Here is a 27395-nt window from a genome sequence, read left to right as displayed (position 1 = left end):
AACGTCGACTGTTTATTTCCCTCCGTAGATGCTGCCTGACCTGCTGAGTTCCTCCAGCATTTTGCGTGTGTTGCTCCAGATTCCTGCATCTGCAGAATCTCTTGTATCTCCCTTTATGAGCCTTGAATACACATAATGGCTCAGCATCTTCAACTCTCTAATACCAGAGATCCACAACTCTCAAAGAAGAAATTCGTCCTCATTACAAGCTACCAAATCCTTATCCTGATGCTATGCCCCTTGGTTTCTAGACTTGCTCACTTGAGGAAACATGCTCACAGCTGTCTAACCCCATTGATAGACATTGTTCATGTCCTGTACTTTAAAGAGCTCACCTCCGTTCTGCTGCTTTTTGGGATGTACTGGCTGGTGACATTCCTCTGCCATCAATAGGTTTAGACACAGAACAAAGAGAACGATACCCTTTATTTTAATTCTGTATGCTAGCGAGAACTTCCTGGCATCTTAGGATACAGGATACAATGGCAGTGCTGTGTCATTGAAGAAAGCCAGCTTAGCTTCTAGTTCTAATATCTGCATACAATGTATAAAAAAAAGCTTTGCCTCAAGATATGTGGCTACAAATGAAAATTCCCTTAAAGGGTTGAAGAAAGGCAAAGTTAGAAAGTCTTGTTAGAAAGGAATATCTTTCAAGTACATTCCTGTGAATGTTTACATAAATAGCCTTCAAAGGATTCAAGAACTGACACACCATATGTAACTCATCTCTTTGATGTAGGCAAAGAAGTGTTTACAAAGCAGTGTGGTTTTCATCAGTTATTTGGAGTCCTTGATGGACACTAAAACCTTAATGCTACTTTGTATATCGCTGTTCTTGTGCTGTGTGTTAGTGAAGCTTATTTTGAGCATCCTGCCATGAGGTATCTTTCTATTATTTAACATGTCTTTGTGAATCACAGAAAAGATTAACCCTTAATCATTATTTTCAAGACACCTTGAAGAAACAACAACCAAGAAATAACATTTTCCACTGACCCATCGTGACTTCAAGACTGAGTTGAATAAATTGGAAATTGAATTGGAGTCATTTTGGTTCACTTGCTAATGCGTGTATCCAACAACTGAGGCACAGCTCTGCCGATCAAAACCCAAGGCAAGACTGTCCTTGCAAAATAGCATATTAGTTATAGATTGTCACCAACTGATTAGCTTAAAAAATGTGGTTTCTGAACTCAAGGTATGAAGGAAGGTATGCTTGTTGTGATTATGTGTATACATGTGACATTAACAATCTCACAGTTTTGCACGTAACATGGATTCCTGGTTAGAAATTCACCCTTAGTCAGTAGTGCTAAACACATTATATAACAGCAGCTGTATGTTCTACTCCATTTTTTTTATTAATATTTATTCAGCTTTTGGAATCTGCCAGCATTTACTGTCCATCCCTTGTTGCCCTTTGAGAAGGTAGTGGTGACAAACATCCCAGAGAGGTTAAAAATAAATGAATGCAACACATTAAGGTCTATAGTCAAATGCAAATCAGACCAAAAAAGAATGACTGAATTCCTCTCCCGAAAGACAATAATGAACCATGTAGGTTTTGGTGGTATTGCAGTTATCATTCTTAAGGCTGGTTGTTCTTCTTTTTCTAAATTTGTTTGGTAACCAAATTTAAATTCCACAGCTGGCATGGTGGGATTTGAACCTGGATCTCTGGAATAGTTTGTCCAATGTCTCTAATTAACTGCTGCACTACCAATAAAAGTTTATAACAATATTGCCTGTTAAGCACCACTGTTCAGGGATGAACTTCAAGACAACTGTACTCAGAGTAAAATCCAAACTTGAACTTGCAATTCCACAACTTTTGTACTTAGCACCAAGAACGTCATTCAGAGCCAAGTGACATTTAGGAGCAATTCATTGAATTACAATAGGATATGATTCATCATTTTTTTATATAAGTAACTCAATCTTCAAATGGAGTGATTGCAAGAAAGGTATCAGTGTAGCATTACAAAAGTCAGTTGTGTCAATAAAGTAGGGGTGCCACAAAGAGATTTGAAGGCAAGGCGCCCACCATCAAATCACTCATGAATATGTGGACCTTTGGAGGGAATTAGGATTTATTTTTTTTAAACAAAGTTGGAGACAAGTCGAATAAGGGATTAACATAAAACAAATAAGGGATTAAAGTGTTTGAAAGCATTAACATTAATATTCAATTCACTTTATAATAATTAATGATTTATAAAATTATGTATGTTACTTAATCAAGTTCCCTACCCAAATGCTGTCTTCTTGTCGATACTGCTTCCAGTTCCTTCCCGTATCACTGAACATCAGCAAGTAACGTGTCACCCAGTCTGAACTCCCGTAGCGGCCTTGAGTAGCTACAGCTGTGATCTCTGTTCTCTCACCTAGGTCCATCTGCAACCATTGGTATTTGTTAGATTCCAAAGGTGACCATCCACCAGCACCTTCAAAGGGTCAAAGAAGCAAAGCAATTAAGGGTAAAAAGAAGTGGCTTTGTGAAATCCATCCCTTTTCAAGTCATCATTTAATATCTAATTATGAAATATGGCTCATGGTTTTCTTCTGATCTTAAGAAAGAGCTGATACCACTCACATTACAGTTGACTTAAGATGGTTGGAGTTTCTTAAGGCATTACAGTCTGTTTGGTGGTGATACTACCGTGGTGGTGTTACAGAATTCCAGGATATTGACCCAAAAATGACGAAAGTTATTGACGTATATTCAAATCAGTAAGGTATGTGACTTAGAAAGAAAAGTTTTGGTCACAGTTCCACAACATTGTTGCACTGATATATTTCAGAGTCTGATGTTGATGGTGAATACAGAGGTGGAGCAGAGGTTACCAGACTAGTAATCCAGAAAATGAGGGTAAATCCAGAAACCCAAGTTCAATTCCCACTAGGGGAGCTGTGGAATTAAATCCAGTTAATAATTTGCCCAGTCAAAAATCCAGTCAATAACAACTGGCCTTGGTAACTGATGATTACAAAAACTACTGGATCGCATTAAAATCCCACCTAGTTTACTAATGTCCTTTAGGGAGACGATTTGTGATCCTGGCCTCCAGAACACCTCGTGGTTGGCTCCGAAATGGTCTGGGAAATAGCCTATGAGTAGGAAACGGCTTAACAAGCTATTCAGGTGCAGGTGGCTCATCACCACTCTCTCAATGCTGAATTTGCCTGTGATGCCCATATACTGACAAAAATGTATACATTAAATAAAATAATATATTGCTAAAATAACCCAGTGTGTTGCACTCTGTAATTATATAGGATTCAGTCATACCAAGTTGGTGGCTGATGGGGTAGACGTGAAACTGTAACAGTCGTTGTCGTGGTGGCTATCCCTCGAGGTCGAGGATGATGGTCTCCGTTCCGTTGTTCTATTTATGGGCTCTCAAGTGGCTTATGAGTCCAATCTTGGCTCTGAAAGTTCTTCCGCATTCAGGACAGGTAGTTCAAGATGGCAGATCGGGCTTTGGCTGTTGGTGCCTCTCTTTCCATTTTCTTCTCTGTTGTTCTAATTCTGCACATCTGTTGGCTTCGAAGGTTGCTGTTCCTTCTCGGATGATGGTTTGCCAGAGTTTCCTGTCTTTGGCATTGGCTTCCCAATTGTTGATGTTGATGTTACATTTCCTCATGTTGGCTTTTAAGACATCTTTGAATCTCTTCTGTTCTCCGCCTCTTTTACGTTTGCCTACTTTAAGCTGGGAGTAGAAGATTTGTTTCGGCAGACGCTCGTCTTTCATCCGAACAACATGACTGCTCAGTTGGTTCTTGATAACGTAGGCTTCAATTCTTGTTGATTTTGCTTCACTTAGTACACTGACGTTGGTTCTTCCATCTGGGGTAGCTGATGGGGTAGATATGAAATTGTAACAGTAAAGCTCATGAGGAACCAGAACATCTGAGATGATATCAGGTTTCTCCAATGCTACGTGGGTACAACCATCCAAAGCAGTTGGTGGGAAATGTGCCAAGATGAAAATTGGTAAGAGGAAGTGCACTTCAATAGGTCATTCAGCCCAATATGGGCACACTGGCATTCAGTCTTCACCCAAGTCAACGATGCCATTGCATATTTACCCATCCTGTCCCACATGTTTTTATGAACTTGTGGCCTTGCTTAACAAGGCAAGTCAAACCAACCAGTAAAAAAAGTGCAGAGTTTTCTAAATCTTTTGGGAAAGGAACAAAACTGAGCTAATTCAGTCACTGGGATTTGCTTTGACTGCTCCTCCACTGGATTGCTATTTTATTGAACATATAGGGCCAGGACTTGTGGTCAGTTTGTACTGACCAGAAACCATCCAGGAGTTGCAGTGAGGGATAGTGCTGCAATAGGGCCTCCTGTGTTTCAATACAATCATAGGGGGCAGTTAAATCAAAGCAGCTTACACAAAAGGTGAGATTAATCTTTACCCCTGAATTATCCATTACTTGGTATTGGTATTGGTTTATTATTGTCACTTGTACCGAGGTACAGTGAAAAACTTGTCTTACAAACCGACCATACAGGTCAATTCATTACACAGTGCAGTTACATTGAGTTAGTACAGAGCGCATTGATGTAGTACAGGTAAAAACAATAACAGTACAGAGTAAAGTGTCACAGCTACAGAGAAAGTGCAGTGCAATAAGGTGCAAGGTCACAACAAGGTAGATCGTGAGGTCATAGTCCATCTCATTGTATAAGGGAACCGTTCAATAGTCTTATCATAGTGGAGTAGAAGCTGTCCTTAATTCTGGTGGTACGTGCCCTCAGGCTCCTGTATTTTCTACCCGATGGAAGAGGAGAGAAGAGAGAATGTCCCGGGTGGGTGGGGTCTTTGATTATGCTGGTTGCTACACCAAGACAACGAGAAGTAAAGACAGAGTCCAAGGAGGGGAGGCTGGTGTCCATGATGCACTGGGCTGTGTCCACAACTCTCTGCAGCTTCTTGTGGTCTTGGGCAAAGCAGTTGCCGTACCAAGCCATGATACATCCAGATAGGATGCTTTCTATGGTTCATCGATAAAAGTTGGTGAGAGTCAAAGGGGACAAACCAAACTTCTTTAGCCTCCTGAGGAAGTAGAGGCGCTGGTGAGCTTTCTTGGCCATGGCATCTACGTGATTTGACGAGGTTTATACTGGTACCAGGTTTAACCAGGTGATACTCCCTGGTTTAACCAGAACAGTCAAAGCAGCAAAAGGTTTTGAATTTTCTTAAGTGTTTCAGACATTTCAAAATATTTTTTACCACCATTACTTTGTTCCAATAGTGCTTGTCATTGTTTAGTAGTACAAATCTGACCTTGAGAGGGCTTAGATCATCTCCAGAGGATTGAGTAGAAAATCCAGGATGACATTCCGATGCAGTACTCAGGGAGGTCTTCACTGTTGGTGGAACCATTTTTTGAAGAATATGCTAAACCAAGGCCATACCTGCTCTTGCAAATGGTTACACACAATATCATTGTGGTGATAGATTTATAGAGAGGTACAGCAGGGAAACGGGTCCTTCATCTCACTGAGTCCGCACCAACCATCACCTCCTAATCCAACATAAATCCCATATTTTAGCCTCCCCACACCCTCATCAACTCCCCCCAGAGAAGAGTATAATACAGCATGGAAACAGGTGTTGTGGCCCAACTTGTTCATTCCAACCAAAATGCCTTTCTGAGATAGTCCCATTTACCTGCATTTGGCCCATATCCCTCTGAACCATTCCTATCTATTCTACCACTCGCCTACACACTAGGGGCAATTTACAGTGACCAATTAACCTACCAACCTGCATGTCTTTGGGACATGAAAGGAAACCAGAGTATTCGGAGAAAACTCATGCAGTCACAAGGAGAACATAGAACATAGAACACTACAGCACAGGACAGGCCCTTTGGCCCAAAATGTTGTGCCGACATTTTATCCTGTTCTAAGATCTATCTAACCCTTCCCTCCCACATCACCACATACAAACTCCATGCAGACAGCACCAGAGGTTGGCATTGAACCTGGGTCTCTGGTGCTCTGAGGCAGCAGCTCTACTGTCTGTGCCACTGTGCTGTTCTGGTATTTGTTATAAAAAATATTCATAAAGTTCCACAAAGTAGTGCAAAATATTTTTAATGTACAGATTATACAGATTACTACACTATAAAGTATTAATTAGAAAATCAGTAGGGGAGATCTCTCAACCAATTTCTCAACACTTATGTCTCAATTAACATTGCCAAGAAAAAAAATTATCTGGTTGTTATCACATTTGTGGGGCTTGATCTGTGCAAACTGATTGCTGTGTTTTTTTACATTAGAACTGTCCAGCAGAAATACTTAATTGATCTTAAAATCATTGTGAGGTCGTCCCCAGATACAGGAAACTGCTAGATATGACATTTTATTAAATGGAATTTGTAGCCCTTTGCCTACAATGCATTATCCAGAAAGACTTCTAAAGTGAGCAGGACGATTTCTGGAAATTGAGTGAATTATTTACAGTGGCAAACATCTGTGGTCGGCTTCTGAGGATCTCTGAGAGTTGCGGATAAAGTTCTGGACTCATAAAGGATTAGTTCTTATGTAGTGTGCTCCCCTCCCTCAGCCTCTACACTGCACAGGTCCCTATCTTTGATAACTTTGCTGTCTTATCTGCAGTCTGAAGGTGATATACTGTCCTACCTATCCCTCTCATTTCATCTGAACAACACTCCACACCTCAGATTCAGGGGCTTGTTTGCACAAATACCAGCACTAGAGCCACAGAAAGTCTCAAGGGAAACAGTAGCATCAAAAATAAGCAATAATATTCCATTGAAAAGAATTTCCTCAAATTTCATTGATTAAGTGTCCACAAAAAGTGATAGGACTGTGCAGTGAGGATGATTGGCCTACGAAAAAATATCAGCTGAGATTTTCGATCATTTTTTAATCTGTAAATGAATCACTCTACAGGATGTAACAAGGAAATGTGTTTGAAACTAGCAAATAAAGAGTCATTTTTATATTCAATGCTCCCAAAAGATCTGCCAAAAGTCATCAATGAATATACGATTCAGTAATGTCATCTTCTTTCAATACAGTTTACACAAGGGCTTGTTTGAGGTAATGGGAGAAAATACTTCATTATAATTGTTGTCAAGCTTTATGAGAAATACCATTAAGGAAGCAAGATTTCCAATGTGATTTTCCACTTCGTTAGTATAAAAAGAACAATTTTTATTTACTCAACAAAAAGCCAGCTGTTCCTAACCTTATTTCCCCTGAACCGTTTTTACAAGGCTAACACTCAATCTGTGTTAGTCATAGAGTTACGTAGTACAGAAATAGGCCTTTGGACTACCATGTCTGCACTGATCATCTGCACTAAACCCATTTATCCTCTCACACTCCCATCAACTTAGAATAAGATAAGAATAAAATATCTTTATTAGTCACACGTGCATCGAAACACACAGTGAAATGCATCTTTTGCGCTGAGTGCTCTGGGGACAGCCCGCAAGTGTTGCCACGCTTCCGGCGCCAACAGAGCATGCCCACAGCTACTAATCCGTACGTCTTTGGAATGTGGGAGGAAACTGGAGCACCCGGAGGAAACCCACGCAGACACGGGGAGAACGTACAAACTCCTTACAGACAGCGGCGGGAATTGATCCCGGGTCTCTGGTGCTGTAATAGCGTTACGCTAACCGCTTCACTACCGTGCCTGCAACTTCCCCTATTCTTCTTCCACCCACCTACACAAGGGGCGATTTACAGTTGCCAATCAATCCACCAACCCACACGTCTTTGGCATGTGGGAGGGAACCAGAGCAGCCGGAAGAAACCCATGTGGTCACAGGAAGGACGTGGAAACTCCACAAAGACAGCACGATGCATGACGGCTTGGTATGTCCAAGACCACAAGAGAGAGTTGTGAATGCAGCCCAGTCCATCACGTAAACGAGCCTCCCCTCCGTTGATTCCGTCTACACTTCCCACTGCCTCAGGAAAGCAGCCAGCATAATCAAGGATCCCTCCCACCCCGATCATTTGCTCTTCTTCACGTAGGGCAGAAGATACAAAAGCTTGAAAGCACGTACCACCAGACTCAAGGACAGCTTCTATCCCGCTGCCATCAGTCTCTTGAACAGACCTCTCATACACTAAAGACGAATTCTTGATCTCCCAATTTACCTTGTGGTGGCCCTTGCATTTTATTTGTCTACCTGCACTGCACTTCCTCTGTAGCTGCAAACTGTATTCTGCATTCTGTTTTCCTTTTTACTATTTCAGTGTAATTATCTACGGCATTGTCTGCTTGGATGGCACACAAACAAAGTTTTTCACTGTATCTCAGTACACGTGAAAATAATAAACCAATGCACCACATCAGAATCCAGGCTGAGTCACCAGAGCAGTGGGGCAGCAGAGTCAACTATATTCTTTGGCCACAATGATAGCTGTGATCTCCTATGCCTCAAATAAAATAAGGGACTGCTTTGTCAATTGAAGTCAAAGTCAGAGTCACTCTTGGCTTCCCAGCCTCATGGTCATTCCAGGATAATTCTGCTACCTGCCACATCTCTATCCATTTACAGTTCTCTGGTGCATCAGGGAGGCCACATAAACTCTTTGCTCAAGGACAGGCTTTGGTCACCTACTTTTCCTTCAGCCCACAGGAGCAGGCAGAATGGACACAGACATTTGCCTGAACTGCAGACTTCCATGAAGTGCAGAGATTCACAATCTTCATTCATACCGCCTACAGAGACCTCCCGGGAAACACCCTACTTGAAGTGCCTGGCCCCATCTCTGGAGAGTCTTCCTGGCTGCTTGGCCCAAGGAACTTGCCTCCTGCAGGCACCATCTTTCACCAGTCAGCTCAGGTTCCTTTGCGTGCTCCCCTCCCTTCCTTCTTCTCCCGTGTATCCCTGATGCAGCAGCATTCTCCACTTGCTGGAAGCAGGCAGCTTATAATATGCAGCATGTCACTTTAAGGACTGGCTGCTAAAGTCACAGCTGTAAGGCTAAGTGCTGGCAGCTAGGAGATGTTGCAATAGATTCGATCATCTTCAGCCCTTTGTCAGTTCCACTTATCACATCCCAGCTACTGACATCCACGACCCACCTATCATCTCCCTCACCTGGATCCACTTATCACCTACCAGCTCTTGCTCCAGCCCTTCTCTCCACCTTTTTACACTGGCTATTTCCCCTCTTTCTTTCCAGTCTTGATGAAGGATCTTGACCCAAAACGTTGACTGTTCATTTCCCTCCATAGATGCTGCCTGACCCACTGAGTTCCTCCAGCATTTGTGCGATGCAATGGATAAAAAGTGTGCTTGAACTGGCAAAGAGTGACGTTTATCAGAAAAACCAGACAATGCTTTCCCAGGAGTCTCAGAATTCAACATTATTACCTATACAGACATTCTAAAAACAGCACTAATGAGGCAGATAAAGTTGTTTCGGATGTTGCCAGGACTGAAGGGCTTAAGTTATGAGAAAAGACTGAATAGGCCGGGACTGTTTTCCCTGGAGTGAAGGAGGCTGAGGGGTGACCTCATGGAGGTTTATCAAACCACGAGGAGCATAGATAAGATGGATTGTCACAGACTTTGCCCAGGGAAGGGGAGTCCAAAACCAGAGGACATAGGTTAAAGGTGAGAAGGGAAAGATTTAAAGTGGACCTGAGGAGCAAGTTTTTTTTTATTCACACAGAGGGCGGTGGGTACATGGAATGAGCTGCCAGAGGAAGTGTACAATTATAATGTTTATAAGACACTTGGACAGGTACCTGGGTAGAAAAGGTTCAGAGGGATATGGGCCAAACGTAGGCAAATGGAACTCAATAGGTATCTTGGTTGGCATGCACGAGTTGGGCCAAAGGACCTATTTCCATGTTGTATTCTATGTTTTAACATCATTAAAATGTTGTACTGCAATTTTAAGGCTATAGTATACATACATGAGGAAGTATGATGTTCTTCTGATGAGGCAAGGATTTCCTCCGGAATTCATCACTCATTTCAGCATTTAATTTCTCGTTCAATTGACTTATCGCAGAGCTGCATTTATACTTTCTTATCACCTAATGTTTAGGATTAGGACAAGAAAATGACCGAGGTAAAAGATCAGCCATGACATTATTGAATAACGCAGCAGACTTTGGAGGGCAATAGGCTACTCATGCTTCTAATTTCTATGTCTTCATAGTGTCACCTCTTACTCTGCATTAGAAAACTTGATTCATCCTCTGATTCTGATGAAAATTCATTGACATACATCTGGTCTCTCTACACTGACATGTGCCACCTGCTGTGATTTGACACCATCTTGAATCTTTATTTAAGCTGCCCAGCCTCTGTCTTTCTGAAGGAACACTAAAGTGCCTGTTTAGCATTGGTCACCAAGGCTAAATTTCTACTTCTCTTTGTTTCCTCTGGGTGCTCCGGTTGCCTCCCACATTCCAAAGGTCACGGAAATGCCGAGGACCACGTGTGCAGATCCTTTAGAACGTGTGCAGAAGTTGCTTTCCTTGTGTGAGATGACAAAAGCACACAGTACGAGCTGGAAAGTGACAATTACTTCAACTACCAAGGCCTGGACCTGTGCAACCACTGCAGAAGGCTTGATTAGACCCTCTGTATCATTCTTACTCCAGTTAAGATGGGTTAGGAAGTTGTGGGCGTGCTATGTTGGCGCCAGAAGCGTGGCGACACTTACGGGCTGCCCCCAGAACACTCTACACAAAAAGATGCATTTCACTGTGCGTCTCGAGGTACATGTGACTAATAAAGATATCTTCTCTTATATATTATCTTCTTATTATTATCATTGCATGCAAATCTCTTCCTTTGTTATATCAGGAGTAAACAGGTGCCATCTAGCTCAGCTGCTTTAGTTGAGAAAACTGATCCTCACATAATGAGACAGAAAGAACAAACACACTACATTTCCCCATGTATGTTAATGTCTATCATGGCATGATGGAATTTGTCATTCTGGTCACATTTCATCCTGCGTCTAATAGCTGAAGAGGGAACTGATGCTGATTATTTTACAATATTGTGCCTCAAGTTAAGTGCATTCAATTTTATTTCTTCATTCACAGAATGTAGATGTTGCTAGAAAGACAATTTTATAGTCCATTCCTTATTGACTCTTGAACAGAGGAGGCAGTTCAGAGTTAGCCATGTTGCTGTGGGTCTGAGGTCACAATGGGAGGCACGGTAGCGTAGTGGTTAGCACGACGCTATTACAGCGCTAGTGATCGGGGTTCAATTCCCATCACCGTCTGTAAGGAGTTTGTACGTTCTCCCCGTGCCTGCGTGGATTTCCACCAGGTGCTCCAGTTTCCTCCCACATTCCAAAGACGTACGGGTTAGTGGGTTAACATGGGTGTAATTGGGCGGCGTGGGATCATTGGGCTGGAAGGGCCTGTTACTGTGCTGTATAAATAAAGTTCTTTTTTAAAAGTAGTCTAGATGGCTAATTTCATTCCCTGATGAACATTAGGGAATCACTGGCGTTTTATGACAATGGACCACTCTCATGGATTGAACCAAGTTCTTATTTTTTTAAAAATCACTCAAGTCAAATTTAAACTCCCCCATTGTCATGGTGAGATTCATCCTCGTATCTCTATAGTCCAGACCTCTATATTAGTCTGTTATAGTTCTATACCTGCTGGAGTGATGTGATCTGAATGGCAATTTTGACTGTCTATCAAACATAAGGGTAAGATTCACTTGAAAGAGTGCATGCAGCCAGATACACTGAAGGTTCTACCTCAGAGAGGATGAAGGGAAAGGGAATCCTATTGTAGAACACAGAACAGTATAGCACAGGAACAGGCCATTTGGCCCATGATGTCATTGTGCATCCGAACCTTTCTCTTGCCCCTCTCTGACCCTTTGGTGAGTCTGCAGAGACGGCTACAGACAGACCAGTCCCGCAGTTCAAGGGAGTTGAATGCCAGTGGTACAAGAACAAATGCAGGGCAATCAACCTCTCAAACTTGCCCTCTATTTAAGTAGATGATGCCTGATAGTGACTCAACCCCATTTACGAGCCATGCTTTGTCACCCTGACCCAACAAAATACAAATCAATCTTAGTCCCACAAATTTCTAGTGGGATTTCGTTCTCCAACAGCATTGCCAATAAATACCACACAACAATAAAACACTAATAATTCCAATATAATCTTAACCATCTGGAATGAGCTGCCAAGAGGAAGTGGTTGAAGCAGGTACAATAACAACTGTTAAAAGTTAGTTGGACAGGGACATATATTGGAAATGTTTAGAAGGATATGGGCAAGTGGGACCAGCTTGGACGGCAATCTTGGTCGGCAAGGGCCTGTTTCCGTGCTATATAACTCTATGACATCTCTAGTCATTCTCCCAACTAAGTTCTGCATCAAAAATGATATTTAACACTGCTGTTTTACCCCATGGAGCACAGATTATGCTTGCATACATCAGGCAGAAACCAGTGTAAAAGCCGAGGTTCTCAAGGTCACTGTGACAACCCCCAAGTACTACTGAATAGAAAAGGTCCCGATTCTTTAAAGAGTTTCATTTTGTAAATGAGCTCACCTTAAAGGCATGCCTGACATGATTTTCCAAACCCTTTTCATCTCTGTTATCAAATGGTAACAAAGAGGAGAAGAATTCAAAAATGGAGTCAAGAAAAAAAGCACAGCTTTCAGGGATATGAAATTGTTTTACAATTTTAGTTTGTGATTCAAAAATGCCTTCAGCATACTTTCCTGGGAGGCAATATGAGATCGATTAAAGTTTTGCAGAATTGACTATTCTCCTTTTGTGTCTATAACGAATGCTAACAAACATATTTTTGGAGCTCATTTTGAACTATAACTCTCTGGCCTTAAGAGCTTAGAAATAATATTCCCTTTAATCATCATTTGTATTATCAGTATCTGAGTGAATGAACTGAGAGGTTCTGCTCCCTCAGAATCAAAATGCTCCAAATACATTTGCTATAGGGATGAAAAGTTCTAAAGAAGTCATGGTGTGGTGAGAATGTTAATGTTTAGTTGGCCAGAGAAGAACGCAGCATTTCAATGATCATGCCTGAAGTCAGGTTTAGCTTAGGAAGGGCGAGGCATTGAAGATGATAGGTAACAGAGCAATGTACAGGAATGGCATCAATTGAAATGGTCTCCGTCTCTTACCATCCCTTCTGTTCAGCTTTGCGTAGCCGGGGCTGTGGCTGCTCGAGAACTCTGAAGAGGAGTTGAAGGCCCACCAAAGCAAATCCGACACCAGATGACTGTCACAGTTATCTGTCAGATTGAGAACACAAGAAAACATGAGTTTCACCTTTTATTGATTCATAACTGAGAAGCTTAACAAGGTTAGACATCTCAAGGAGTATCATTGCTGCCGTGAACTCACACAAGACACACGAGCACTCTTGTATCTCTTCCAATTAAAATATTATACCACAATTTGAGTATATGATCACATATCCACTCCATCAACTAACACAGAATCCATCTCCAGTTAAAACCATCAACATGCCATGTTACTCCCAAATTTGATTACTCCTGTGCTCTGACTCACCTACCTTTCACCTTCCATCATCCATACACCTGAGCTCATGCTAAACCCTGCTGGCCACATCCTAATTCATTAACCCGTGCTCTTGAGCCTATAATAGTTCCTGAGCCATTGAAAATTCTCATTCTTACTTGCAAATATCTCCACAGCCTTGCCTCTCCTCCTTTTTGTGATCTCCCTTAGCAAACACCCTTATTCTTCAACTTTGGACTTTTGCCCATCTACAATTTTTATCAGCTCACCAATGGTGGCAGTACTTTTGGCTGCCATGGTCCCAAGCTCTGGAATTCTTTCCAGAATCCTGTCAACGTTCTTCCAACCTTTCCTTCTTTAAAATGCTCTATAAAACTTACTTTTCTCCTCGCACAGCTTGGAATCAAATTTTGTTTGATCACATTTCCATTAAACTCTGAGACTTTTTACTCTGCTGAAAGCTCTATCAGAAAACAAGACTGTTGCAGATATCTTAACACAGCAGTTACATCCATCCAGCCATGCATGCAGAAGAAGGTTTGCAATTACATTACCATCTCAAAACTCCCCAAAGCAAGTTACTGCAAATGAAGCAATAAACAAAATGCTAGAGGACAGTTGGCGCTTTGGGTCATCTGGACTGATGGTCTTAATCCAAAACATCGACTGTTCAGTTCCATCCACAGATGCTGCCTGACCTGCTGAGATCCTCCAGCATTTTGTTTGTTGCTCCAGGTTCCAGTATCTGCAGTCTCCATTACTGCAAATGTAGTAATTGTTAAAAGCCAAGAAACTAGACTACCAACATGCACACAGCAAGCAGTATTGAAACACAGCCCCTGACAAGATGGTGAAGGTAGGAGCTCTCAAAACATTTAAGAAGCATTTAGACAAGCACTTGAATAACCAGGGCATAGAAGACAGCAGACCTAATATGGGTAAATGGGATTAGTAGATACAGGTACAATAGGCAGCATGGACACAGTGGGCCAAAGGATCTGTCTTTGTACTCTATGACTCTCACAAACAGTAATATGATTTTGCTTCAGGGTGAATCATTAAACAAGATACCAGAAAGAACCCGCCTGCCACTGGATTTTCAATGTTCATTTAAAGAGATAGCCCAGCGACCCGGGTTCAATTCCAGCCGCTGTCTGTAAGGAGTTTGTATGTTCTCCTTGTGTCTGCGTGAGTTTCCTCTGGGTGCTCCAGTTTCCTCCCACATTCCAAAGACATACGGGTTAGGAAGCTGGAAGTGTGGTGACACTTGTGGGCTGCCCCCAGAACACTCTACGCAAAAGATGCATTTCACTGTGTGTTTCAATGTACACGTGACTAATCAAGATATCTTATCTATCTATCTTTTCCTGAAGATGGATGCTTGGTCATACACAACTCTCCCAGCACTTCACTGGAGTCTCACTCTAAACTTTCTACTCAAATCTGTCAAATAAGATTTGTTGATTAATGAAGAATGTTATCGTAGATTACAGGGGGATCTTGATCAGTTAGGGAAGTGGGCTGAGGAGTGGCAAATGGATTTTAATACAGATAAGTGTGAGGCGATGCATTTTGGAAAGTCAAGCCAGCATAGGACTTGTACTATGAATGGTAGGGCACTTGGGAGTGTAATGGTACAGAGCGACCTGGGAGTGTAAGTGCATAGCTCATTGAAAGCAGGGTCACAGGTAGATCGGGGGGGGGGGGGGGGGGTGAAAAAGTCACTTAGCATGGTGACCTTCATCAGCCATTGAGTATAGGAATAGGGACATGATGTTGCAGTTGCACAAATTGTTGGTGAGACCACACTTGGAGCACTGTGTACAGTTTTGGTTGCCACATTATAGAAAAGATGTGGTTAAACTGGAAAGAGTGCAGAGAAGATTTACGAGGATGATTTTGCCAAGACGAGAAGGCCTGAGTTATATGAAGAGGTTGGCCAGGCTAGGTCTTTATTCCTTGGAATGGAGGAGAATAAGGGTCAACCTTATAAAAGTGTTTAAAATGATGAGAGGCATAGATAAGGTGGACAGTAACAGTCCTTTCCCCTGGGGATGGAAGTCCAAAACTAGGGGGCATAGGTTTAGTGTGAGAGGGGAAAGATTTAAAAGGGGCCTGAGGGTCAACTTTTTCACACAGAGGGTGGTCAGTATATGGAATGAGCTGCCAGACAAAGTGGTTGAGGCGGGTGCAATAGTATCATTTAAGAAGGACTTGGATAGGTACATGGAGGGGAGGGATTTCAGCCGAATGCAGGAAATTGGGACTAGCTGGGTGGGCACCGTGGTCAGCATGGAATTGCTGGGCTGAAGGGACTGTTCCTGTACTATATTGTTCTATGACTTTATATCCAAGATCTCCTGACATGGATGAGAATTTCTCCCTGCCATGATGACCCTGAGCAGAACAGAGCATCTCCACTCACTGTGCAAGAGTGATATAAACCAGAGTAATGATTTAATTACATCCAGATACTGTACCCAGTTAAAATCTGGATGGTAAGTATTGGAATTGAAGAGGTTGTTGAGCAGAGTTTGAGGTGTGAGAGCCAGAACAAGCCTTGAAGCCTCAAGACATCCAGTGTCTGAGAGCAACCAAGTACGTCCAATGTCCACTGTGTTTATTTTCACACTCCTGTGTTCAATTAAAACTGGCTCGCTACTTTCACTTCCCCCAGTTCAATGGCATAACACCTAGATACAACCACAGACGATTTTAATGAGGAAAACAAATCTCTCAAATATGACCCAGCTGGTTACTGGAATCACACAGGTTTTTGAAGATATTTTTAACAAGCAAATGGTAAATAAAAAATCCTGCAGTCTAATGCAGAATCTGGCAACTCTCACACAAAGCAGAAGGCTCACTCTACATTTACACAATTATAAGGTGCAGTCAATTGCAACCCAAACTCACACCCACACTTGCCATTCTAGCCAGCGAGAACAGTGTGTGGGGGAGAGGGCTAAAATTGCCCGAGTCTTCTTATAATGGCTGAGTCTTTGAAATCACCAGCGTTAGTCCCTGCTGTAAAAGATGTGAGTTGATGACATTCCTTGGCATTTTTCACTTGTGTGAGGAGCCAGGGGTTAGTGCCATGAGACTCACCCAATGTCAAAACAATCGAGGAGAGAGACTAAGAAAAGTAGTTGCCAGGATGTCACCAGGACTCGAGGGACTGAGTTATAAGGAGAGGTTGGGCAGACCAGGCCTTTTTTTATCACTTGGAACAGAGAACACTGAGAGGTGATATTATGGAAGTGTATAAAATGATGAGAGGCATAGATGGAATAGGTGAAGATACCGTGAATAGATAGGGCACACAATCTTTTTCCAGGGTAGGGGAATCAAGAACCAGAGGGCATAGGTTTAGGGTGAGAGAGGAAAGATTTTATAGGAACTTGAGGGGCAACTTTTTTATTTTGCACAGAGGTGGTATGTTTATGGAAATGAGCTGCCAGAGGAAGTGGTTGAGGCAGGTAAAATAGCAATTTTTAAAACACACTTGGACAGGTCCATGGATAGGAAAGGTGAAGAGGGATTGGGGTCAAACGCGGGCAAGTTGGACTAGCTTAAATAGGCATCTTGGTCGCCAAGGACCAGATGGGCTGAAGGGCCTATTCCCTACTGTATGACTTTATCTATGTCTCGATGACTAGTGGGCTGCAATTTGTTTAAACACATGTCAGCTCACAAACAAATCATAAAATTATGTACATTTGTAGCACAGAAGGGCACCAATAAGCACAAGAACACAAGAAAATATGAGGAATAACCCACTTGGCTGCTCAAAACTGTCCCACCATTCAATATGATCATGGTTGATCTACCCCTAGCCTCAACACCTCTTCTGTGCTAGTTCCCCATTGCCCTCAACCCCCTGATCTTTCAAATAGTTATCAACCTTCACTTTAAGTACTTCTAATGAGCTAGACTCCACAACCCTCCAGAGCAGAGAATTTCAGAGATTCACCATGTTAAAAATGGACTTTTGGATAATCTTGCTTCCTGGTTCTTATCCCAGATCCCTTCAAGTTATGACTTTTCAGGTGTCGATCCGAGTCCTTTATAACTGCCTTCACCACCCTCCCAAACACTGAGTTCCAGAGCCCTCACCTCCAACAGAATGAAATAACTTCTTTCTCAGTTCCCCTGTAATTGACTACCAATTAATTTAAATCTATACCCTTTACTAATCTCTCTGTTAAAGTTAATTTGCCCCTTCAGTTTACCCTGTATGGGCCTCTCATATCTTTTTTTTAAACTCAATTGAATCTCCACAGTATCTCGTTTCCTTTGTTCTAAAGAATACAATCCCATATAGTTTCTCCTCATAAATATGTTTCTCCAGCCCTGTTGTAAATCTCTGTTGCACTTTCTTTAGTGCTACAAATCCTTCCTGTAGTCTGGTGACCAGAACTCGACATGTAAATGAGGCCCAGCTAACATTTTATACAGTTCCAGCATAGAACACAGAACACTACAGCACAATACAGGCCCTTTGACCCACAATGTTGTGCCGACATTTTATCCTGCTCTCATATCTACCTAACCCTTCCCTCCCACATAGCCCTCATTTCTCTATCTTTCATGTGCCTATTTCAGAGTCTCTGAAATGCCCCTAATGTATCTGCCTTCACCACCTCTGCCAGCAGTGTGTTCCATGCACCCACCACTCTCGGTGTAAAAAATTTACCTCTGACATCCCCCCTACACCTTCCTCCAATCACCTTAAAATTATGCCCCCTCATCTTAGCCATTCTTGCCCTGGGAAATAGTCTCTTGATTATCCACTCGATCTATGCCTCTTATCATCTTGTACACCTCTATCAATTCACCTCTCATCCTCCTCCTCTCTGAAGACAAAAGTACTGGCTCACTCAACCTATCCTCATAAAACATGCTCTCCAATCCAGGCAACATCCTGGTAAATCTCCTCTGCACCCTCGCTAAAGCGTCCACATCCTTTCTATAATGAGGCGACCAGAACTGAACACAATACTCCAAGTGTGGTCTAACCAGAGTTTCATACAGCTGCAACATTACCTCACGGTTCTTGAACTCAATACCCAACTAATGAAGGCCAACACTCCATATGCCTTCTACCCTATTGATCTGCACAGCAACCTTGAGGGATCTATGGACATCGACCCCAAGATCCCTCTGTTCCTCCACACTGCTAAGAGTCCTGCCATTAACCTTGTATTCTGCCTTCAATTTCAATCTTCCAAAGTGTATCACTTCACAATTTTCCAGGTTGAATTCCATCTGCCACTTTTCAGCCCAGGTCTGCATCCTATCAATGTCCTGTTGTAATCTACAGCAACCTTGTACACCATCCACAACACCACCAACCTTTGTGTCATCAGCAAACTTACCAAGCCACCCTTCCACATTCTCATCTAACTCATTTATAAAAATCACAAAGAGCATGGGTCCCAGAACAGATCCCTGTGGAACATCACTGGTCACTGACTTCCAGGCAGAAATATGCTCCATCTACCACCACCCTCTGTCTTCTATGGGTGAGCCAATTCGGAATCCACATTCCCTGGATCCCATGCCTCCTAACCTTCTGAATGAGCCTTTCATGAGGAACCTTATCAAATGCCTTACTAAAATCCATGTACACCACATCCGCAGCTCGACCTTCATCAATGTGCTTTGTCACATCCTCAAAGAATTCAATCAGGCTCATGAGGCATGACTTGCCCCTCACAAAGCTACAATGACTGTCCCTAATCAGCTTATGCTTCTCCAAATGCCCATAAATCCTGTCTCTAAGAACCTTCTCCAGTAATTTGCCCACCACTGAAGAAAGGCTGACTGGTCTGTAATTCCCAGGGCTATACCTACTCCCTTTCTTAAACAAAGGAACAACATTTGCCACCCTCCAATCACCTGGCACTACTCCTGTGTCCAGTGAGGATGCAAAGATCATTGTCAAAGGCGCAGCAATCTCTTTCCTCACTTCCCGCAAAAACCTTGGATATATCCCGTCTGGCCCCGGTGACTTATCTATCCTAATGTTTTTCAAAAGTTCCAGCACATCCCCTTTCTTCACGTCGACATGCACTAGCATATCAGCCTGTTGTATGCCATCCTAAGAAATGTCAAGGTCTCTCTCACTGGTCAATACTGAAGCAAAATATTCATTAAGGACCTCCCCTACCTCTTCCAACTCCAGGCACATGTTTCCTCTTTTATCCCTGATCGGTCCAACCCTCACTTTGGTCATCTTCCTATTCTTCAGCATGACCTCCCACCTCTTGTGTTTTATGGCCCAACCAATAAAGCCAAGTATTCTGTATGCCCTCTTAACCAGTTTATCTGGAGATGTGCGGCAATCCAAGATTCTGCTGTTCCTTATATTTCCTATTTGCTGTATATTTATCTGCCTTGTTTGTCCTTCTAATATTCATTACCTCTAACCTCCCTGGATTGAAGTCCATCTGGTTTGAAGCGCACCAGAGCTTCTACCTTCTCAGGAGGCTAAAGAAATTCATCATGACCCTCAACAATTTTTATAAATGCACCATGGAAAGCATCCTATCCAGTTGCATCACGGCTTGGTATGACAACTGCTCTAGCAGTCACCGCAAGGAACTTCAGAGAGTTGTGCACACAGCTCAGCATGTCATGGAAATCAGCCTCCCCTCCATGGACTACACCTCGCTGCCTCAGTAGAGCAGCCAACATAGTCAAAGAACCCACCCACCCTGGACATTCTCTCTTCTCCCCCTCCCAATCAGGCAGAAGATATTAAAGCCTGAAAGCACGTACCACCAGAGTCAAGGACAGCTTCTATCCCACTGTTATTAAGGCAATTGAATAGTTCCCTAATATAGTAAGGTGGACTCTTCACCTCACAATCTATTTCGTTATGGCTTTGCACCTTATTGTCTGCCTGCACTGCACTTTCTCTGTAACTGCAACACTTTATTCTGCATTCTGTTATTGTTTTCCCTTGTACTACCTCAATGTACTGATGTGATGAAGTGATCTGTATGGTTGGCATGCAAAACAAAGTTTTTCACTGTACCTCAGTACATGTGACAATAATAAACCAATTTCAATTTGCCACATTTGTGTCCACCTAATCAGTCCTTTGATATCTTCCTGTAGCTTGGAGCCTTCTACCTCACTATCAAACACACTGCCAATTTTGGCTTCATAGGCAAACTTTTTAATTGTGACCCTTTTGTTTAAGCTCAACGCATTTCTCTAGAGAATGGTAATTCAAGTATGAATCCTGCAGAACCCCACTGCATACACTCCTCCATCGAAATGCTCCCTTTACTTTTCACCACTGAGTCCGTTTTTAATTCACCTTACCACTTTCCTTCAGGTCCCAGGAACTTTTTCTGAACAATCTTCACATCGAGGCTTGTCAATGACCTTGCTATAACACTGCTGTCGTGAAAATATGACATCATCTTCATGAACATTTCTCATTAACTCCTAAAGCAAGTCCATCAGAAATGATCTCCCCTTACCCTTGGCTCTTTGACTGCACAGAAATTCTGAACAAAGCCACATGAGTGATTTACAGCATTAACTGGACAAGGTTTGCTTGAACTTTCACGCTGCTGCAGAACAGAAAGTGAGGCATCTACTCTCAACATTGAGCAGCCAGAAGCAGCACCACTGTGATCAGCACATCCTCACAGGGTGGTTGTCAGTGTTGCTGGGCTCACTGGATCTTGTGTTTACAGATGATTCAAGTAGTTTAAACAGCTGTGTTATAGGCATTAGGTGTTTTTTTTAAAAAGTAAACAGTGCTTTGGATCACGGATAGAAAGTGAAAATCAACAAAGTTGCATTAAGTATCAGGAGGAGTGAATACAAATTGAAACTACCATTGAAATATGACTTAATTGAAAATGTTATTAGGTTTACTACTCCTTGAAAGTCATACTGCACAGATAACGGCCCTTCAGCCCACCATGTCCATACTAATCCCATCTTCCACCACTTAGTCCATAATCTTCTATGCCTTGTTGATTCAAGTGCTTGTCCAGATAGTTCTTAAATGTCAAGAGATGCCTCCACCATCCCCTCAGACAGTGCGTTCCAGATTCCATACACCCTTTGAAAAAAAAATTCTTTCTCATATTCCCTTTAAACCTCTTACCTTAAACCTATTTACCTTTAGTTTTTGACACCCCTGTTCTGGGACAAACTATCCTACTATGTACCCGATTCATCCACCCAACAATGTTGTATATTAATTTATATGAATTGACCTGATCGGATTGAACCCAACTATAAAAACCCATGTGGTAAAAGAGAAATGTCAGCAGCATTATAGAATGCATGAGGAACTGTGTTGGTTGTACAATGGGAAGGAGTTACACACTTCTGTGTATTAAACTAACCAGACAGAGAGAGAAGCAGTTACTCTGGCAAAGCAGCTACTTTTCATATGAACGTATGCTGCTTCTTGCCCATCAGTGCAGCCTTCAAAATTCAGTACTGAGTACATCTGAACCCAGTACCACATCAGTTAGTCAGTCATGGGTTCATGTTCCACTTCAGAGAACTGAGCTTGGAATCCAGACAGATACCAACAGGGGGAGTGCCACACTGTCAGAGATATCTTTCAGATCTAATTTTAAGATGTGGAGAAGAGATGGAACATTATTTCTTGTGTCCTGGCAAAGGCACTTGTCATTTTCACATTACTATCTGTCATATTTTACAACAGTGAGTACACTGCAAAAATACTGCACTACGAAGAGCTTTATGGCATTCTAAAGGCTTCCTCTAACTTCTAAATTACTTCAGGATGATCAGCGATCTAATGCATGGCATTGGTGTCCAATTCTGCCTTTGAGGCAAGTTCCTGTCAAATATTTTTATTCCTCTATGGGATTCCTTGAGGGAATACTCCTCCACACTCTCAAGTTACTTGGCTTATTCTGCCTCTCCCTTCCTCCCTCGCTGCACCCAAGACACTAATCAGACTTAATTTTTCCATGAGATAGGCTGCTCTTTTGCATCTGTGATGCCTCAATTTCCACCTCCATGTAGCGGTTAGCATAATGCTGCTACAGCACCAGTGACCCGGGTTCAATTCTGGCCGTTGTCTGTAAGGAGTTTGTACGTTCTCCCCGTGACTGCATGGGTTTCCTCCAGGTGCTTCGGTTTCCTCCCACATTCCAAAGACGTATGGGTTAGGAAGTTATTACGTTCGGAAGCGTGGCGACACTTGCGGGCTGTCCCCAGAACACTCTACACAAAAGATGCATTTCACTGTGTTTCAATGTACGTGTGACTAACAAAGATATCTCATCTTATCTTAATTTCCTGCTTCATTGACCATGCAATAATGCAGGAGACTAGTTCCAAACATCAAAATGTTGCCAGTCCTAGAATTGTCAATGCTTAAGTCAGTAGAAGATTGAAGATTAATCCTCCGGAAACTACAACAGACAAATTCCAGAAGCAAAATCCTCAAGGATAGGAGTATTAAAAAGACAATTTATGGATTGCTTATTTGCATTTTGATGTAAATTTTTATTTACTGTTTTAAAATAAGCTCAAGGATGGGGAGGAAGACTGTTTGATTTACAGTCATGAATCACTTCCCTAGAACATTTTACATTCCAACCAATCAGCTATCAGGCCATCTACTTTCCATGCAAGAGATGAAGATGTCAAGCAATCATTGGCTTGTGTATGTATTGAGGGTGGGCAAATGGAGGCACAAAGTCATTCGATGACATCTCCAAAAACGTCAGTTCAGGATTGGTATCTCCTAGCAGCCTTTGATAACATCAGGATTTTCTGTGTAACCATAGAACATAGAACAATTACAGCACAATTCAGGCCCTTCGGCCCACAAAGCTGTGCCAAACATGTCCCTACCCTAGAAATTACTAGGCTCACCCATAGCCCTCTATTTTACTCAGCTCCATATACCGATCTAACAGTCTCTTGAAAGACCCTATCGTATCAGCCTCCACCACCATTTCCGGCAGCCCATTCCACGCACTCACCACTCTCTGAGTGAAAGACTTACTCCTAACATCTCCTCTATATCTACTCCCCAGCATCTTAAACCAATGTCCTCTTGTGGCCACCAATTCAGCCCTGGGGAAAAGCCTCTGACTATCTACCCGATCAATACCTCTCATCATCTTATACACCTCTATCAGGTCCCCCCTCATCCTCCGTCTCTCCAAGGAAAAAAGGCCGAGTTCCCTCAACCTGCTTTCATAAGGCATGCTCCGCATTCCAGGCAGAATCCTTGTAAATCTCCTCTGCACCCTGTCTATGGCTTCCACATCTTTCCTGTAGTGAGGCGACCAGAACAGAGCATAGTACTCCAAGTGTGGTCTGACCAGGGACCTATATAGCTGCAACAATACCTTCCGGCTCCTAAATTCAATTCCCCGATTGATGAAGGACAATACACCATATGCCTTCTTAACCACAGAGTCAACCTGCACTGCCACTTTGAGCGTTCTATGGACTCGGACCCCAAGATCCCTCTGATCCTCCACACTGCCAAGAGTCCTACCATTAAAACTATATTCCGCCAACATATTTGACCTACCAAAATGAACCACTTCACACTTATCTGGGTTGAACTGCATCTGCCACTTCTCAGCCCAACTCTGCATTCTATCTATATCCCTCTGTAACCACCTTAACGGCATCCACTCAATCCAGGTAAAAACTTACCAATGTTGACAACATTATAACCTAAATTTAGAAAAATGTAGAGAAAAAAAATATAAACAAAAGAAAGGTCTCTCTCTGTATTACTCCTTATTCATCTTAATTTAGAGCTATATATCACTTGGCCAATTAATTCAGTCAATTGGCAAGTGGCCAATATGATGTTCAATCAGACTGATTAAAAAGGTTTCAGACTGTTTGATTAGAGACTACTCTGACTCCCTGTGAATCACTGGAAATCAAATTATGGTTCAAGTCCACAGTGTTAGATGTAACATGACTGCTAATTTGAATTAACAGGGACCAATTTGCACTTGCCAATGCATTTCAAATTGTGCGTTGCAGAATTTACAGTAAGTCGCACTGAAGAAATGGTTGTGCAAGGCACAAATTGAAATGCTTGCGAGAGCCATTATCCCTGGGGTGTTATCTTCTTGGGCACTCAGGACTGAGGCTGATTGATGCGCTTCAATTTTGTTGGTTCTGAGGTGGCTGATGAGGGTAAATGTGGGAACTGCAAAACTCTTCCACTGGTGGGGCAGCTGGGGGTCAAAGGGGCAGATGGGTGGATCCTTTGTGAGGTGGAGCGCTTCTCCTTCCACTAATACAGGGCTTCTTTGTGCTCCTGGTGCATGACATGAAGGTTCAAAGTCAAAGTCAAAGTCAAATTTAGTGTCACATGCACAGGTACATGTATGCACAGGTGCAATGAAAAACTTACTTGCAGCAGCATCAAAGAAACAACATTCACAAGAAAAACATAAATTAAATATAAATCATACAAAATTATACAAGAAAGAACACAATTACAACAAGCATAACAGCAAGTTGAATAGATAAGATAAGATTTCTTTATTAGTCACATGTACATCGAAACACATGGTGAAATGCATCTTTGCATTGAGTGTTCTGGGGGCAGCCCGCAAGTGTCGCCACGCTTCTGGCACCAACATAGCATGCCCACAACTTCCTAACCCGTACGTCTTTGGAATGTGGGAGGAAACCAGAGCATCCAGAAGAAACCCATGCAGACACGGGGAGAATGAACAAACTCCTTACAGACAGTGGCCGGAATTGAACCCAAGTCGCTGGCGCTGTAAAGCATTACACTAACCACTACACTACTGTGCCTGCCCGGTATGACAGCCGGGCGAATAGGCATGACAGCCAAGAGCGAGGAAAGCCTATTGGATTAAATTGCACTTATTTCAATGCAAGAGGTCTGACAGGTAAGGCGGATCAACTTAGGGCTTGGATAGCTGCATGGGACTTGGATATTATAGCCATTACGTAAATATGGCTAAGGGCAGGACAGGACTGGCAGAGTAATGTTCCTGGGTACAGGTGCTTTTGGCGGGACAGAGGCAGAGGAAAGAGAGGAGGGTGAGTTACATTTTTGATTAAGGGGAATGTCATAGCAGTAGTCGGAGATGAAATTACTGAAGGATCATCTAGTAAGGCTTTATGGGTGGAGTTGAGAAATAAGAAGATGATTACATTATTGGGATTATACTATAGTCCCCTAAATAATCAATGGGAATTATGCAGAACAAATATGCAGGAAGATTGTGCAGAGTTGTAAGAATAAGAGGGGTTGTCATAGTTGGGGATTTTAACTTTCCTGACATAGACTGGGATTGCCAAACTATTGAGGGCTTAGATGGGGTGGAATTTGTTAAGTGCATTCAGGGAAGTTTCCTTGGGTAATGTATAGAGGGTCCTACTAGGGCAAAGCTCAACCTACTCTTGGGTAATTGGGTGGGGCAAGTGACTGAGGTGACATTTGGGGAACACTTTGGGACTAGTGCAGGCACAGTAGTGTAGTGGTTAGCGTAATGCTTTACAGCGCCAGAGACCCAGGTTCAATTCTGGCCTCTGTCTGTAAGGAGTCTATACGTTCTCCTCGTGTCTGTTGGGTTTCCTCTGGGTGCTCTGGTTCCGTCCCACATTCCAAAGACGTATGCATTAGGAAGTTGTGGGCATGCTATGTTGGCGCCGGAAGTGTGGCGACACTTGCGGGCTGCCCCAGAATACTCTACGCAAAAGATGTATTTCACTGTGTGTTTCGATGTACATGTGACTAATAAAGATCTTATTTTGTCTTAGTGACTATATTTCCATTAGTTTTAAAATAGTTACGGAACAGGACAGAATTGGTCCACAGGTTCAAGTTCTAAACTGGGGCAAGGCGAATATTAACGGTATGAGACAGAGCTTGAAAGGGTTGATTGGAGTAGGTTGTTTGCGGGCAAAGGGACAACAGGAAAGTGGGAGGCTTTTAAAGGTGAGATAGAGAGAGCTCAAGGTCCGCACGTTCCTGTTAGAGTGAAGTACAAGGCTGGTAGGAGTAGGGAACCCTGGATGACGAGGGATATTTGAGGCCCTGGCCAAGAAAAAGGAGGCATGGGTCAGGTAGAGGCAGCTAGGATCAAGTGAATCCCTGGAGGAGTAGAAGGTATGCAGGACTGTAATCAAGAATGTAATCAGGAGGGCAAAAAAGGGGCATAAGATGAGTTTGGCAGAGTAGATTAAGGAAAATCCAAAGAGATTTTATGTACATTAAGAGATAGGGCCTCTCAAAGACCAAAGTGGACACCTTTGTGTGAAGGTCCTTAATGAATATTTCTCCTCCGTTTTTTTACCACTGAGAAAAAATATGAAGACTTTGGAACTAGGAGAAGTAAATGCGGAGGTCCTGGGGATAGTCCACATTACAGTAGAGGAGGCGCTGGACGTCTTAAAAAGTATGAAGGTTGACAAATCTCCAGGGCCTGAGCAGATTTATCCAAGAACAATGTGGGAGGCAAGAGAAGAAATTCCAGGAGCCCTGGATGAGATATTTGCATCATCATTAGCCATGGCTAAGGTAGACTGGAGGGTAGCGAATGTTGTGCCTTTATTGAAGAAGAGCGGCAAAGAAAGACTTGGGAACTATAGACCAGAAAGTCTAACATCTATGGTAGGTAAGTTACTGGAAAGGATTTTGATGGATAAGATCTGGAAAGACAGGAGTTGATTAAGGGTAGTCGGCATGACTTTGTTCATGGGAGATCATGTCTTACAAACTTGATTGTGTTTTTTGATGGGGGCAAGGTAGTAGATGTAGTTTATATGGACTTCAGTAAGGCCTTTGATAAGGTTCCACATTGTAGGCTGCTCTTGGTCAGCATGGATCACTTGGGC

At 42.6% G+C, this 27395-nt stretch overlaps 1 pseudogene; it reads right to left on the bottom strand.

Annotated features, from left to right (window-relative positions):
- LOC127572767 (contactin-associated protein-like 5) overlaps positions 1-27395 on the bottom strand; it is a 991970-nt pseudogene that overhangs the window by 817000 nt on the left and 147575 nt on the right.

Source organism: Pristis pectinata, chromosome 1, assembly GCF_009764475.1.
Source record: "Pristis pectinata isolate sPriPec2 chromosome 1, sPriPec2.1.pri, whole genome shotgun sequence".
NCBI lineage: Eukaryota > Metazoa > Chordata > Chondrichthyes > Rhinopristiformes > Pristidae > Pristis > Pristis pectinata.
Note: the sequence above shows the minus strand (reverse complement) of the source record. Positions and strands in the feature narration are given on the sequence as shown.